Consider the following 16635-nt stretch of genomic DNA (forward strand, 5'->3'; position numbering starts at 1 on the left):
GATGTGATGTAAGTGCAATAGGTCTATAACTAGCAGGACTGGATGGATCTTTACCAGGCTTCACAAAAAGCAAAACCACAGCACATTTCCATCCTGATGGTAGCACTCCTTTCCTCCATATTTTTAAATAAAATCTTTCCAAAAACTTCTGTAGGCAGATGTTTAAACATAATGTAGCATATTTGATCCTCACCTGGAGCAGTGCAACCACACCCCTCCAAAGCCCTCGTTATTTTAAACATGGTGAATTCAGCATACAGTGATTCTCCAGAATCACACTTCTTATGGTATACATCTTCATGCATTCTTAGCTTTTTTCTTTGTCTTTTACATTCATCACTTAGACTGTCAACTTTATGCACTGCTGCAAAAGCTCTTCCAAGAGCATCTGCTTTTCTTTGTTTGAAACAGTCATATCTTCCTCAGCTAACACAGGTATCTGTACTGTCTTTCCTTTCCCTATCATCCTCTAATATTTTCCACACATCCCCCAGTTGTGTTTACCTTCCTATAAAATAACAGAATTCCCGCCAGGCACCTACCTTTTCGTTCCTAATGACTTTCCAAGCCAACGCTCTTTCTCTTAACGACTGTCATGCTATCAAATGTCGAATTATTCTTCAAAGTTTTAAAATGTTTATCTCAATCATTGGGGGCTTTATTGCATGCTTCAGTCCACGAAGGAACTATCTTTGGTTTACCATCCCCCCTCTGATTGGAATAGCCAGTAAGGCAGCATCCAATATGACTGAATATACAGATGCAGCACAGTCTTCCACCAACCCTTCCATTGAAAATGTATTACTCTCCTTTTCACACAAAGTGTAAAAAATGTCCCAGTTTTGCTTTGTCAAAGCACCAATTTGAAACCAGTTCCATTTTCTGAAAACATACCTAAAGATCTATGTTGCACATGTCTGGGAAATGATCACTGCCTATCTTCTATCTTCTGTGAAAGAAAATAGAAGAGAAGCAGGGGTAAATGTACTCTCCCCGTGTGGGTTTTAAGCACCACAACCTTCTACCTTCTATCTTCTCATCCCACGCGAGCAATGGAGGAGGACACCAATGTAAGATTTGAACATGACGATGTACCTCTAGTCACATTTACCCGTGTACCCCGAACAGTGGCAACCCGTCATCCAGTATCAAAGTATACTATTGACATCACTTCCTTCCATGCCAAAGCTTTGGTCACCTCAGAACTAACTTTAACTAATGCATCAAGGATAGTCCTTCCTTTTTTGAATCCACTCTGGCCTTAATAGACTCCTATGTTCCAGATAATACATCGGCCTACAATATACTTTTCCATTAATTTACAGAGATTTTACCCGTGTACCCCGAACAGTGGCAACCCGTCATTCAGGGCAAGTGGAGCAGAGCCCCACCTGTATTGAGTGCCACCTGTTAAGCTAAGAAAAACGTTTTTGTTGTTGCCTGTTTTCCATGTTATTTTGGCCTTAATACGTGTCACATATCAGTTTGCAAATGATGTAAAAAAATATATAATAATTATGTCACGCCTACTCCCGCTCCGACACTCGACATCGCCAGACTACTAACCATTGAGGTCTATACCAGTGCATCGAGGACAGAGGCCTCAATTCCATCACCACCACCCTCTCCCATTGGTGCCAGCCGCAATCTAACAGCTCTGCGGGCACAGGTTTTTACCAAATTGGGCCTGCGGAGTGCCTACAATCTGATCCGTATCTGGGAAGGGGATGAATGGAAAACGGTATTCAGCACGATGTCTGGCCACTACGAGTACTTGGTGATGCCTTATGGTTTTTTATTTTACTAGGCAAGTCAGTTAAGAACAAATTCTTATTTTCAATGACGGCCTAGGAACAGTGGGTTAACTGCCTTGTTCAGGGACAGAACAGAATCCAGGATGTCGTCCACCAGGACCCAACAGCGCTCTTCTGGACCGTATCCCTTCCAGTCCACCAGGCACTGGAGCCGACCCCCACAATGTCGGGAGTCCAGGAGGGACTAATCTATAGGTTACCTCGTTGACCCTCTGGAGCGCTGGTGCCTGACGTGGGCATCGTTCCGAACCTCCTCTGCGTGCCTGAACCCCTCGTTCACCGCAGGAGCTTCGGTCTGGCTTGGGGTCCATGTAGCCAGGACTGGCTGATATCCCACAACACACTCGGAGGCATTCAGCCCGGTGGAGTGATGCAGTGAATTCTGGGAAAACGCTGCTCGAGAGAGGAACTGGGCCCACTCCCCCTGCCGGTCATGGCAGTGAGTCCTAACGAACCTGCCTAGCTGCCTAAACCATCAGAAGATGGGAGATCAGTGACGAAATCAATGGACAGATGGGATGAAGGCCGCTGAGGCACGGGAAGGGGAAGGAGTTTTCCTGCTGGAGCGTGCTGGGGAGATTTAGTTTGGGCACATATGGCGCAGGAGTTGACATAGCGAGTAACGTCCTGCTCCAAGGTGGGCCACCAGTACTTTCCGGAGATGGATTGAATAGTGTGGGTGATACCTGGGTGTCCAGCGAGAGAGAGGGCAGAATGATGGGAACACTCAGAACAGGAACCTCTCCCGAATCCCGATGTTCAGTGAGGATGAGAAATGGGTCCATCGGCGCCCTCCAGCCAATATCTCCACTCCTCTATAATGCCAAATATACCGCCCAGAGTTCCCGGTCTTCGACGTCATAGTTCCTCTCTGAAGGAGACATTTGTTTGGAATGGTATGTACATGGATACAATTTCTGTTGGTTACCTTGACGTTGGGACACTTCTGATGCATCCACCTTCACCACAAAGGGCAGCGTAGGATCTGGGTGTTTCAACAACAGGGCTGAGGTGAAATGCACCTTTAGTATACGGAAGGCCTCACCGGCTGCAGGACTCCACACCAACTTACGGGGACCACCCTTGAGGTGAGAGGAGAGGCAATGGAGCTGAAGTTCCTAATGAAGCAGCTGTAGAAGTTGGCAAACCCCCAAAACCACTGTAGCCCCTTTATAGTGGTTGAGACTGGTGTCATGACGTTGGCCTGTGGGTAAGGTTTATGACCCCCCCCATAAATACCTTTCTCCCTTCCCCTCTCTTTCTGACCCTACTGAAGGACTGTTGAATAGCCTGTGTTAAATATAGAGAGTCTGGGAACATCAAACAAATGGGTAAAAGGAACCATATTTTGGTAATAAAACCAGTTGGAAATATGCTTTGGAACGTAATGAGTATGGATGTCAGTTCGGTTGTCATCTGAGACATTATGACTGATGACAGGATGACATAATCTGTACCTGGGAAAGTATACACCCTCTAGTTATCAGAGTCACATGGAATTGTTATGCAATTGAAATGTTTGAAATTGTTTAAGAGATTAAATGTAATTTTAGCTTCCAAATGAGAGAATTTGGTCTTCATAAAGAAAGTGCCCTGCTTGATCAGTGGCCCGCCCCTGTGAAGAGACAGGGGTTATAAACGATGAAACACATCCTTCCCCCTCTCCACTATATAAGCCTTTGACGAAAAGATAACCACATGTTCCAGTACGTGAGGTCTGCAGCCTCTATGTTAGAAGGACACACGTCAAGTACAGAACTAAGCCAACCTCGGCGTGAGCTTTGGTGGCGAATGGTATGAACTTTGAGCTTATTCACTACAGAAGTGATACTTCCTAGCCATTGAGTTAGCAGCGGCCGCTGTAGACGTGGGCTAGGAAAGGACGGACGGCGGATCCAGTCTACCACAGACGAAGATACCACCACGTATCCAATTTACCACCAGAGACATTCTTCCGAGGACAGGAAGATCTGTTGGCCAACCCGGCCAGCATCTACGACCAATATACCGAAGCGCAGCTCAGAGTAAATATTTATTGCATTTTCCTTTTCCAAATGGGCGGTAATTTAGTAATGCATAAGATAATGTATTTACGATAGCATAGCTGCTGTTTCCTTGTTCCTAAGTCTTCCCGCTCTTTCATTCAAGCCCAACCCCCTTTCCTTTGTGTAACCAGCCATCATACAGGTTCCGTCCACCAGGGACGTTTTCTGTATGACATCATTTGTATTCTGTGTATTTGTAATTCTGTGTGATTAGTTTAGGTATTTAGTAAATAAATAATTAAACCCAATTTTATATTGCTGATTCAACTTGTTAGCCAGGGTTCGTGAAGATAGCCAAGAATTTACAACTTTCGTTATGAGACTGAAAATAAGATAAGGGTTAATATTGACTGCTATCGATGTAAAATATTACTAAGTATTTTAAGAGTTTATTCGGAAGATAACGGCTCTAAACGTTCTTCCGTGGTGCCCCGACTTTCTAGTTAATTACATTTACATGATTAGCTTAATCAGGTAATATTAATTACAGAGAAAGAATTTTATAGGTTAGCATGTCTATCACTTAATCCGGCATAGCCAAAGACACGACACTGGCCATGATCTGACTGCATCAATTTTCCTCTACTCTATCTTCACTCCCTGTGGACTGATCTGGTATCCTAAGAATGAGACAGCGACCTGATGGAACTGGCACTCCGCTTTCACATACAGGTGATTCTTCAGGAGGCGTTCCAGGACTACCCTGATGTGGGCAATGTGATCCTCCAAGGTGGCCGAGTAGACCAGGATGTCTGACCACCTGGCGCCCGAGCATGTCCCAGAACAGCTAATGAATGCCTGGAACACAGAGGGAGCATTGGTCTTGGGGCGGCAGGGTAGCCTAGTGGTTAGAGCGTTGGGCTAGTAACCGAAAGGTTGCAAGTTCAAATCCCCGAACTGACAAGGTGCCTGGTGGACTGGAAGGGATACGGTCCAGAAGAGCGCTGTTGGGTCCTGGTGGACGACATCCAGGATTCCAACATCATCCGGGATTTCCACCTCCGTTGTCCGGACCGGCCAACTACACGCCCTCGGGTCAATTTTCCTGGTCGACGTCTTCCTGCTGCTGGAGACGCGTATCAGGAAGGGAGTACTATCACTCCTACTTCTGCTCTCACGCTCTGGCGCTCGCCGTCGCCGGTCTACTAACCCCCAGTCCTGGAAACCAACATTATGCACACCTGGTAACCATCATTGCGCACACCTGCTCCCCATCTTTACGCACATCTGGACTTCATCATAACCCTGATTACTCTCCATTTATTTAGCCCTCAGTAGCCTAAGTCGTTAGGCAGTATTTGTTTTGTTTACATTCAGTACGCTACTCCTGTTTTGATTATCTTCATGTTTCTTATTATTAAACTCACCTTCTGCACCTGTTTCCTGACTTCCTACGTATACGTTACAAGTTAATAAATCCGCATATAAACATTTTTTGCTTTCTTGAGTAAAGCAGCTCCAAAATGCAGGTGTTTCAGCCTAGCTCCGTGCATTCTGTGGTAGTGGGACAGCCAGCAGAAAATACGGAGCATAGAGGGGTTGGTAATGTTTTCTAGTTGCGCCGTGATTTTCTGTGTTCTGTCACTGATAGGGACAATACATCACCGCAAGATCTACGTGGAGTGCTCAAATATTCAAGCCCCTTGGTTGCTGCCATAGATTTGCATTAGAAGTGCCCATACAAGAAGGCTCAAGGTAATTTGCTACAGATAAAATCTACTGTAGCTTTGATTGGACTGATCATCTCAACATCATACTTTCAAAGTCTTAGCTATCAAGCTAGACAAGCGGGCATGAATCATCATGAATAAAGTCGACAATCTACTGGCAAATCCTTTTCAATCCTTGTCATCCAGTCTTCCCTGTGGCTCAGTTGGTAGAGCATGGTGTTTGCAACGCCAGCATCGTGTGTGCAACGCCAGGGTTGCGGGTTCGATTCCCACGGGGGGCCAGTACAACAACAAAAAATGCATGAAATTAAATGTATGCATTCACTACTGTAAGTCGCTCTGGATAAGAGCGTCTGCTAAATGACTAAAATGTCAATGTAAATGTCATATGAAGAGAAATTATAGATCAAATATATCGGTGCTCATCGGCCATTGGACATAAACATTACACAATAAGTTGGAAATCGCAAATTCAACAATGAGTGGTTTGGAAGGAATCAGTGGCTAACTGCAAGCATTGCAAAGCAATCACTAGCCTGTTATTCAGTGGAGTGGGTGTGTGGTCCATGTCTGCGTTTAAGGGTCTCTTTTCCAAGCTTAACCTGTTTGGGATAGGGGCAGTATTTTCACGGCCGGATAAAAAAACATACCCGATTTAGTCTGGTTATTACTCCTGCCCAGAAACTAGAATATGCATATAATTAGTAGATTTGGATAGAAAACACTAAAGTTTCTAAAACTGTTTGAATGGTGTCTGTGAGTATAACAGAACTCATATGGCAGGCCAAAACCTGAGAAGATTCTATACAGGAAGTGCCCTGTCTGACAATTTGTTCTCTTTCTAGGGCATCTCTATCAAAAATACAGCATCTCTGCTGTAACGTGACATTTTCTAAGGCTTCCATTGGCTCCAGGAAGGTGCCAGAAAGTGGAATGAGAGCTCTCCAGTCTCTGGGCGAAAAACAGCAGGGGTTTTTGTGAGTGGTCCTTCTGAGAACAATGACACTGAGGCGCGCGTACACGAGACGACTCCATTTTTTTCTTTCAGTGTTTGAATGAACACAACGTCGCCCGGTTGGAATATTAGCGCTATTTTACGAGAAAAATAGCATAAAAAATGTATTTTAAACAGCATTTGACATGCTTCTAAGTACGGTAATGGAATATTTAGAAAATTTGTCACGAAATGCACCGGCGCGTCACCCTTCTGATAGTGACTTGAACGCACGAACAAAACGGAGCTATTTGGATATAACTATGGATTATTTCGAACCAAAACAACATTTGTTGTTGAAGTAGAAGTCCTGGGAGTGCATTCTGACGAAGAACAGCAAAGGTAATCCAATTTTTCTTATAGTAAATCTGAGCTTGGTGAGGGCCAAACTTGGTGGGTGTCAAATTAGCTAGCCGTGATGGCCGGGCTATCTACTCAGAATATTGCAAAATGTGCTTTCACCGAAAAGCTATTTTAGAATCTGACACATGGATTGCATAAAGGAGTTCTGTATCTATAATTCTTAAAATAATTAGTTTTTTGTGAAAGTTTATCTTGAGTAATTTAGTAAATTCACCGGAAGTTTGCGGTGGGTATGCTAGTTCTGAACATCACATGCTAATGTAAAAAGCTGGTTTTTGATATAAATATGAACTTGATTGAACAAAACATGCATGTATTGTATAACATTATGTCCTAGGAGTGTCATCTGATGAAGATCATCAAAGGTTAGTGCTGCATTTAGCTGTGGTTTTGGTTTTTGTGACATATATGCTTGCTTTGAACATGGCTGTGTGATTATTTTTGGGAGGGTACTCTCCTGACATAATCTAATGTTTTGCTTTCGTTGTAAAGCCTTTTTGAAATCGGACAATGTGTTTAGATAAAGGAGAGTCTTGTCTTTAAAATGGTGTAAAATAGTCATATGTTTGAGAAATTGAAGTTTTTGCATTTTTGAGGTATTTGTAATTCGCGCCACTCTATACCATTGGATATTGGTGAGACGTTCCGCTACCGAACGTCTGTCCCTAACAGGTTAAATGGATAAACATTCACATGCCATGGGCCAGAAAAGGTTGAATATATTAGCCATGCTGTCAATCCAGCATGACTTCTGCCGTGTTCAAAACAACTGAAAATCGGAACTAGGTAATCTCAGACTTCAGTGAGTTCAAGAGAACTTGGAACTCTGAAAACAATGAGCTCCAACTTGAAAATAAGTTTTGAATGATCAGCCAACTCTGAATTCCAAGTCGGGAACTTGGGCCTCTTTCAGATGTTCATTGGCAAACTTCAGACAGGCATGTATATGTGCTTTCTTGAGCAGGGGGACCTTGCGGGTGCTGCAGGATTTCAGTCCCTCACGGCGTAATGTGTTACCAATAGTTTTCTTGGTGACTATGGTCCCAGCTGCCTTGAGATCATTGACAAGATCCTCCCGTGTAGTTCTGGGCTGATTCCTTACCATTCTCATGATCATTGCAACTCCATGAGGTGAGATCTTGCATGGAACCCCAGGCCGAGGGATATTGACAGTTCTTTTGTGTTTCTTCCATTTGCAAATAATCGCACCAACTGTTGTCACCTTCTCACCAAGCTGCTTGGCGATGGTCTTGTAGCCCATTCCAGCCTTGTGTAGGTCTACAATGTTCTCCCTGACATCCTTGGAGAGCTCTTTGGTCTTGGCCATGGTGGAGAGTTTGGAATCTGATTGATTGATTGCTTCTGTGGACAGGTGTCTTTTATACAGGTAACAAACTGAGATTAGGAGCACTCCCTTTAAGTGTGCTCCTAATCTCAGCTCGTTACCTGTATAAAAAGACACCTGGGAGCCAGAAATCTTTCTGATTGAGAGGGGATCAAATACTTATTTCCCTCATTAAAATGCAAATCATTTCATAACATTTTTGACATGTGTTTTTCTGGATTTTTTGTTGTTATTCTGTCTCTCACTGTTCAAATAAACCTACCATTAAAATTATAGACTGATCATTTCATTGTCAGTGGGCAAATGTACAAAATCAGCAAGGGATCAAATACTTTTTTCCCTCACTGTACAATCTAGTCCCCTCCGCTCCATAAAATCTTCAACCACTAAACCATTGGCATCTGTGGTATTGCTGCCCCACAAGCTGTTATGCGCATGGAAATCTTCACACCATATCTCCTTATCACCTGAACTGGATTTCGCAACTACGTCTAATTCAGATACAGAGATGGGCTTACAAGGATTATAGTAATTAAACAGCGTGATATTACCCTCTTCTCTACAAATCTCCACTGCCACACATTCATGTTCTTTGAAATCATTAATCCCTCAATGTGCTACACCTTCTTTGATAAATGTAGCACACCCACTACCCGAACTCTCTATCACTTTTCACAGAAATAAACACGTATAATATAATCCAATTGAGGTTTAAGCCATGTTTCTTGTATACACACCATGCATGTCCGGTAAAACATCTAAATCATGTATAAACTTCTTAAATTATTGTCCATTGGCTATCACACTCCTAGCGTTCCATTGAACAACAAGGAACACCATAATTAAGTGACAATACCCAAGAAGCTGGTGTTTGGAGGATATATTGGCACAGGTGTTGTTGAGCCCGAGACAAAGTTTTCTTGTGACATTTATTTGGATACATTCATAACAATGAACAAATGAGGCGCGATTTCGCCTGGAATAGAAAATGTGCTCACTCGTCAGGATGCTGTTGTTCAGAGGAGCTAGCCAACAACACAGTTTAACACAATCACTTCAAACTGAAGCTGGAAAGACTGCAAACTAGCTGCACTTCGTTTCCTTTTTTTTCAGTTGACATTTCTTTGAATATATCTATAAATTTGATGCCAGCTGATTCATGATTTAGACTGGCTGAGAAACGTCTGTCTGTCTTGTCCCGACTCCCGACATGTTCATTACTATGGGACAGCTGGAGATCCAATTTGAATATTGAAACAATGTTGCAAATGTCAGGAAAGACAGACAGCAAGGTTTATACAAATCTCCATTGTTGAAAACTAAATGTTAGTCTAAAAGAAATGTGAGATAATGTCTTGATGCTTTTTATAGTGGATATTTATAAATTGCTTGGCTGGGCTGATGAGAGAGTGGATTGCGCAGTCAGATGGAACAGAGTAAGTCGGCATTTTAACGTCATAGATTTAGCCGGTGGTAACTTGTGGAATAGACATTGGCTGGAATGCAGTTTTACCCAATCAACATTCAGGATTAGACCCACCCATTTTATAATTAAGTGATAATGCCTGAATAGCCGGTATTTGGAGGAAATATTTGCATGGGTGTTGTTAGGCCCGAGATGAAGTCGAGAGCCTGCTAAACGTGCCAATATATCCTCCAAACACAGGCTTAGAGGGCATTATCACTTTTATACAACGGGTTACCAACATATTAAAATAACGATTGACATATTTTCAATAAAAACATTATTTGGATTAATTTATTCATACTATTTCATCCTTCCACAAGATATAGTCCCGAAACAAATCTAGGGTTGCTACCCAAGCCGGCTGGTCGTTCGTTCTATCGGTTCGGTTGCTAGAGACGTGACCCAGTCTTTCAGTCTTTTTTTTCTGTATCTATGGACGCGACCCAGTCGTTCATTTTAAATGTTCCACTGCCATACTGGCTGGCTACGTTCTTATCTCTTGCTTGCTAGCTAGCCAACTACGGCTAACTTAGTCACTTCAAAATCAAAAAGTGCACCCAGAAAAAACGCAGAGTAGTTGCATTTGCATTTGTTTGAGCTGTTTTCTAGTGGATACATGCATAACAATGAGCTAATGATACTATTTATTATCCTGATCATCATTAGAATTTTGGTTCAGCATCCGATTTATCATTTCTACCGTAACTTCAGAAATCCCCAGAATGTTTTTGGCTGCCTTCACTACTTATTTTGTTTGTGCAGTCCTGCTCTTATATGGAGCACAGAGCTACCAACTTTCACGCATTCGCGGTCACCGTGAGATAATCATTTTTATGAATGCTAAGAAGCCAACCTTACTGAAGCATATATCATTCGTTGGCCTATCCCTCTGTGCTGGCAGAGATCTGCTACTCAAAGGAATCCTCTCAGAATCTCCCACCCTTGATCAACCCTCTTCTACTTTCTTCACTGCCTCAGCATACGACATCTTCTGCACTACTCTGACCCTGGCCACCTCAACCTGCCTCTCTCGCATCGGATACCTCCGATCCCCAGCAACATGGGCAGTTGACACACACAACTTTTTCCAGCTAAACTACACATTCCTCTGTCCTATGTCCTCCTAAACACTGCTGTAACATGCCCATAAATGTGACGGCTATAACACCCTATAAAAGTGTGTAGCAATTTGGTTTTTGAAAATGATTTCTTGCTGATATGAATGATACGTTCCTTATGTTTCCTGATGTTAGCTGCTTGAGATAAACATGTTTTGCTAATGTTAGCTAGCTAGCTACATAGCTAACATTAGCTAGTTAAACGCACATACTCACCAATAACTAATCACCAGCAGTAGCTAGCAAAATTTTGCCAACTCATTTTCCTCAACCCCCTTCTTAGTAGCTTATTAATGCCCCTCTCTCACAAGCAATGATAGCTAGTTAGATAGGTAGTTAACTCATACAGCAAGCTAGTTAGTTAGTAAATCAGTTAGTTATGCTTTCCCACATAGCTAGCTAAAATTAGCTAGCTAGCATCTGCAGTTATCCAGAGTAACTAACATTAGCCTAGAGTCTAGAGAAAAATAATATTTTTTAACTTGAACAGATTACAAATGACAATGTTAAAAACAATTATTCAGACAAAAATGTGTAATTACAGTCCCCTCTCTCGCTTGTCTTCAACTTTTTGAAAGTCATCGCTGTGTGGCTTATGTGTGGTAGTGAGAGGAGATAATGTCACAAAGTAAATAGCGGTTAAAATACATTTGTAATAAAATCAGTTGTTAAATTACAGGCAAACTATAACTACTATTTTTTAAATATATTGTATGAATTTTTATTGTTGATATTTTCATGAAGCCACCATAATTTAATCAAAATTACTTTTTGCCAAAGATCAGCCTGACCGCAGCAACCTAGCTGTTTAGTACAGACAGGAGACGCGTCCACAAAAATAATCATAGGCTATATTGAGTGAAATAATGGCCACGACAGAGGGACCTGATATTGTCCATATCGTCCATAATTCAAAGCCCATGGAAGTCGCATGCTGAGTGGGTGTGAATGTTCTACAGTGGTCCTTGCAGCATAGACTCAAACTGGTGTGATTAGAACACTTATTTAGAACGTCTACTTTTGATTGACGCCAAAGTCAGTGTTTGAGCTGGCCACAGTTTTTTTTTCACAGAAGCATTTTGCTCAAACAGTGTTTACAAATTGTGTCCTCAATGTGAGCAGTTTATTTTTGGGTGCAATGTTCAGACATTCACAGAAGTAGCTCTGGGGTCTGTGAGTATAACAGAACTGATATGGCAGGCGAAAACCGGAGGAAAATCCATCCAGGAAGTGCTATTATTTTGAAATGGCTGTTTTTCCATTGAAAGCCTATCCACCATATAAACACTTATGACCCAGTTCACGATCCCTATGGCTTCCACTTCATGTGGCCAGTCTTTAGACATTGTTTCAGGCTTTTACTCTGAAAAATGAGGGAGAAACACCACTTTCAATGAGAGGACAGTGGAAATTACCAGACATGAGTCCTGCGCATGACCGGGAGCGCACCTTTCTTGTTTTTCCTTTTCTATTGACAAAGCTATTGTCCAGTTGAAATATGATCGATTATTTATGACAAAAACAACCTGAGGATTGATTATAAACATCGTTTGACATGTTTCTACGAACTTTTATGGTACTTTTTTCACTTTTCGTCTGCCTGCTGTGACCGCGCTTTGTTCCAATGGATTACTGAACAAAATGCACCAACAAAATGGCGGTTTTTGGACATAGAGAGGGAATTTATCGAACAAAATGAACATTTATTGTGTAACATGGAGTCTTGGAAGTGCAACCATATGAAGATCATCAAAGGTAAGTGATACATTTTATCGCTATTTCTGACTTTTGTTACTCCTCTACTTGGCTGGTTATTGTCTGACTTTTGTTACTCCTCTACTTGGCTGGTTATTGTTTGTAATGATTTGTCTGCTGGGCGCTGTTCTCAGATAATAGCATGGTGTGCTTTCGCCGTAAAGCCTTTTTGAAATCTGACACAGCGGTTGGATTAACAAGAAGTTTATCTTTAAGCTGATGTATAACACTCGTATCTTTTATGTATGTTAATTATGAGAATTTATGTTTTGTTGAGTTTCACGCTCTGCAATTTCACCGGATGTTGTTTGAGACAGTGGATTACTGAACAAAACGCGTTAACAAAACGGAGGTTTTGGGATATAAAGAGGGACTTTATCGAACAAAACAAACATTTATTGGGCAACTGGGTGGCTCAGTTGGTAGAGCATGGTGTTTGCAACACCAGGGTTGTGGGTTCGATTCCCACGGGGGACCAGTACGGGGAGAAAAATAAAAAATAATTAAAAAAAAATGAAATGTATGCCTTCACTACTGTAAGTTGCTCTGGATAAGAGCGTCTGCTAAATGACTGAAATGTTGTGAGTGCAACCATATGAAGATCATGAAAGGTAAGTGATTCATTTTATTGCTATTTCTGACTTTTGTTACTCCTCCTACTGTTTAATGTTTTGTGTGCTGAGCGCTGTCCTCAGATAATCGCATGGTATGCTTTCGCCGTAAAGTATTATTGAAATCTCACACGGCAGCTAAATTAACAACAAGATAAGCTTTATTTTGTTGTATTTCACTTGTGATTGTATGAAAGTTAAATATTTATAGTAATTTAATTTTAATTTGGCGCTCTGCAATTTCACCGGATGTTGTCGAGGTGGGACGCTAGCGTCTCGCTGTTCCATAAGAAGTTAAAAATGCTAAATTCTCTCTCAGCCTCATTGGCAAAAATGTGTAAAATAGCATTTTAATCTAAAATTTTTTTTTATTTTAAAATAGCACATTTTATCTCTTTGCACCATGGGTTTAGGGGGTGGGGCCATTCCTCAGAACTTGTGGGCCCCCCGAGTAACTGCAGTGAGAAACTGCAGTACGCCACTGGCAACAGCATAACACAATTAGTCTTAACACTGAGGAAAAAACACAAGCAGTCATACAGTGCATTCGCAAAGTATTCAGACCCTTTGACTTTTTCCACATTTGTGACCCGATTGAGGAAACTAGGCATAAGTCACGACTTCACAGGAGAGCAGTTTGAAAAATATTTTTTATATCAAAATGTGTTTCGTTGGAAGAAATGCCTTCTCGAACAAGTGAACTTTCATGTGCCTTATTAATATCAAACTTGTATGCCATCTGTAAATACGAATACAATTATTAAGTTACGAGCGTAGTTGGTTTAGCTACAAAAAAAGAGAGCAATATTCCCGCTTGCCATAATTGGCAAAGATAATGAGTTGGCTGGACATGCCGAGAGATGAGTTTGGATTGGTCTGCCATATAGCACGTGTCTGTCTATTGGAGGTGGTCAGAATGTCTAGGTGCTTTTAAAAAAATGTATCGTGTAGTAAAACTGCATAAACCTAATGTCAAGTTAAAGTGTACAGTACTGTTAGCTAGCTAATGTTAGCTGCCTCACTAGCTAACGTTATGTGTGCTCTCCACTTTCTGGAGGACCGAGTTTTGAAATCAGTGGAATTCGAATATGATAGCTAAGGAGATGGATAAAACACCAGTCTGGTGTGAGCGGACCAAGTAATTTGGTGTTACTCTAAACTGGAAAGGTGGAATAAACGAGTCAGGAGTAGGTTTTCTTAATTGAACAAAGTTCTCTGAGGGATTTCTTTCAACTCAAACACTCCAACACAATCAATGATGATCTCCCAAGGAAAACATAAATCTTCTTCTTTACACAAAAAAGGAACACAAGACGAGTATCTTTAAACTATAACAAAAATCACGGATTTGTCACCGTCTTAATGGTTAGTTTGTAGATAGCTCCTCTCTCGTGCTGGCCATCCCCAGAGGTAGTTTGTCTTCTCCTTCTTTTCGCCTTCCGAAAGGTTCGTTTTCTCCTTTGGATGAGCAAACACTCTTTTCTTTCTTTTCCCCTCCCTCACTGCCAGTTCCCTCCTCTCTCTTGTAGGGGAAAGAGAATAGGTCGTTAGTACTGTCAGCTGTGCTTAATTGCCTCTGATCACCTTGACTTACATGCCTGGCTGGGCTACTATCCGTGAGCCCAGCCTGCCCTCTGGTGGTCCTTCCACACTGGATTACATCGTGCATGGCACCAGACAGGAGACGCGTCCAACCATGATGTATACTCGTAAGATGGTCTAGCTAGCTACATTTTCAGATATTACATATTTCTAATTTTCACAAAGTGGTTTCATTTCAAGTGTACTTTTAGCTAGCTAACATTAGCTGGCTGGGTCACTAGCTAACGTTATGTGTATGACCTTATTCTTTGTATCTCAGACACATTTACTTGACCCCCAAAAATAAAACATGTAGGTTGTGTAGAATAGCAAAATGCGTAGAATAGCATGAGATTAGTTATAAAACTCCAACTCTTTCACTCTGCCCAATGGCATTATGTGTAGATTTACAGGAAATGTGCTTTAAAAATGCTTTTTTAAAGCTTCCTATTTCATATCCTATCGGCTTCCTATTTCGCAACAAAGCATCCTTCACTCATGTTGCCAAACATACCCTCGTAAAATTGACTATCCTACCGATCCTTGACTTCGGCGATGTCATTTACAAAATAGCCTCCAACACTACTAAGCCAATTGGATGCAGTCTATCACAGTGCCATCCATTTTGTCACCAAAGCCCCCCATATACTACCCACCACTACGACGTGTATGCTCTCGTTGGCTGGCCCTCGCTTCATATTTGTCGCCAAACCCACTGGCTCCAGGTCATCTATACGTCTTTGCTAGGTAAAGCCCCGCCTTATCTCAGCTCAGTGGTCACCATAGCAGCACCCACCCGTAGCACACGCTCCAGCAGGTATATCTCACTGGTCACCCCCAAAGCCAACTCCTCTTTGGCTGCCTTTCCTTCCAGTTCTCTGCTGCCAATGACTGGAACGAATTGCAAAAAACACTGAAGCTGGAGTCTCATTCCTCCCTCACTAATTTTAAGCATCAGCTGTCAGAGCAGCTTACCGATCATTGCACCTGTACACAGCCCATCTGTAAATAGCCCACCCAACTACCTCATCCCCATATTATTTATTTTTTCCACCCCAGTATCTCTACTTGCACATTCATCTTCTGCACATCTATCACTCCAGTGTTTAATTGCTAAATTGTAATTATTTCACCACTATGGCCTATTTAGTTCCTTACCTCACTAATGTTACTACATTTGCACACACTGTATATTGACTTTTCTATTGTGTTATTGACTGTACGTTTGTTTATCCCATGTATAACTATGTGTTTGTCGCACTGCTTTGCTTTATCTTGGCCAGGTCGCAGTTGTAAATGAGAACTTGTTCTCAACTGGCCTACCTGGTTAAATAAAGGTGAAATAAAAAATAAATAATCACGATACTCGATACCATCAGGATACTCAATACCAAAAGGATACCAAAACAAGAAAAAAGCCGTATTAGCCAAAGTCACAGAATGGCACTTGATCCAAACAGATAAACTCAGTTACTGCTCTGTTCAATCGTTTGGGTATCTTTTGAGTTCAATATCATTTATATTTTCAAGATGTTTGTCTATTTTTTAGAGACAGCCATGTATGCATTAATGAATCAATTATACAATCATACAATCAATTGGACTTGTTTTGTACTAAGAAAAGTAAAAAAAACAATGGTAGTAATATTTTGAATGGTAAATCTATCGATAAACTGGGTAAATCAAGATGTAGCCTACTGTAGGTCTATCACAATACAGGTGAATCCATATTATTCAGTAAGAGTGTGGGCATGCATTGAGATATTGAGCTTGTTTTAGCTGATTTCATGGAGCTACATCTGACAAAGAAATCCATTCTATTAAGTTTGGATCAGTGTCCCGAAATCGGAACAGTTGTTGCTCAATGTCAT

This window comes from Salmo salar, chromosome 26 (assembly GCF_965601325.2).
Source record: "Salmo salar chromosome 26, fSalSal1, whole genome shotgun sequence".
NCBI classification, from domain to species: Eukaryota; Metazoa; Chordata; class Actinopteri; order Salmoniformes; family Salmonidae; genus Salmo; species Salmo salar.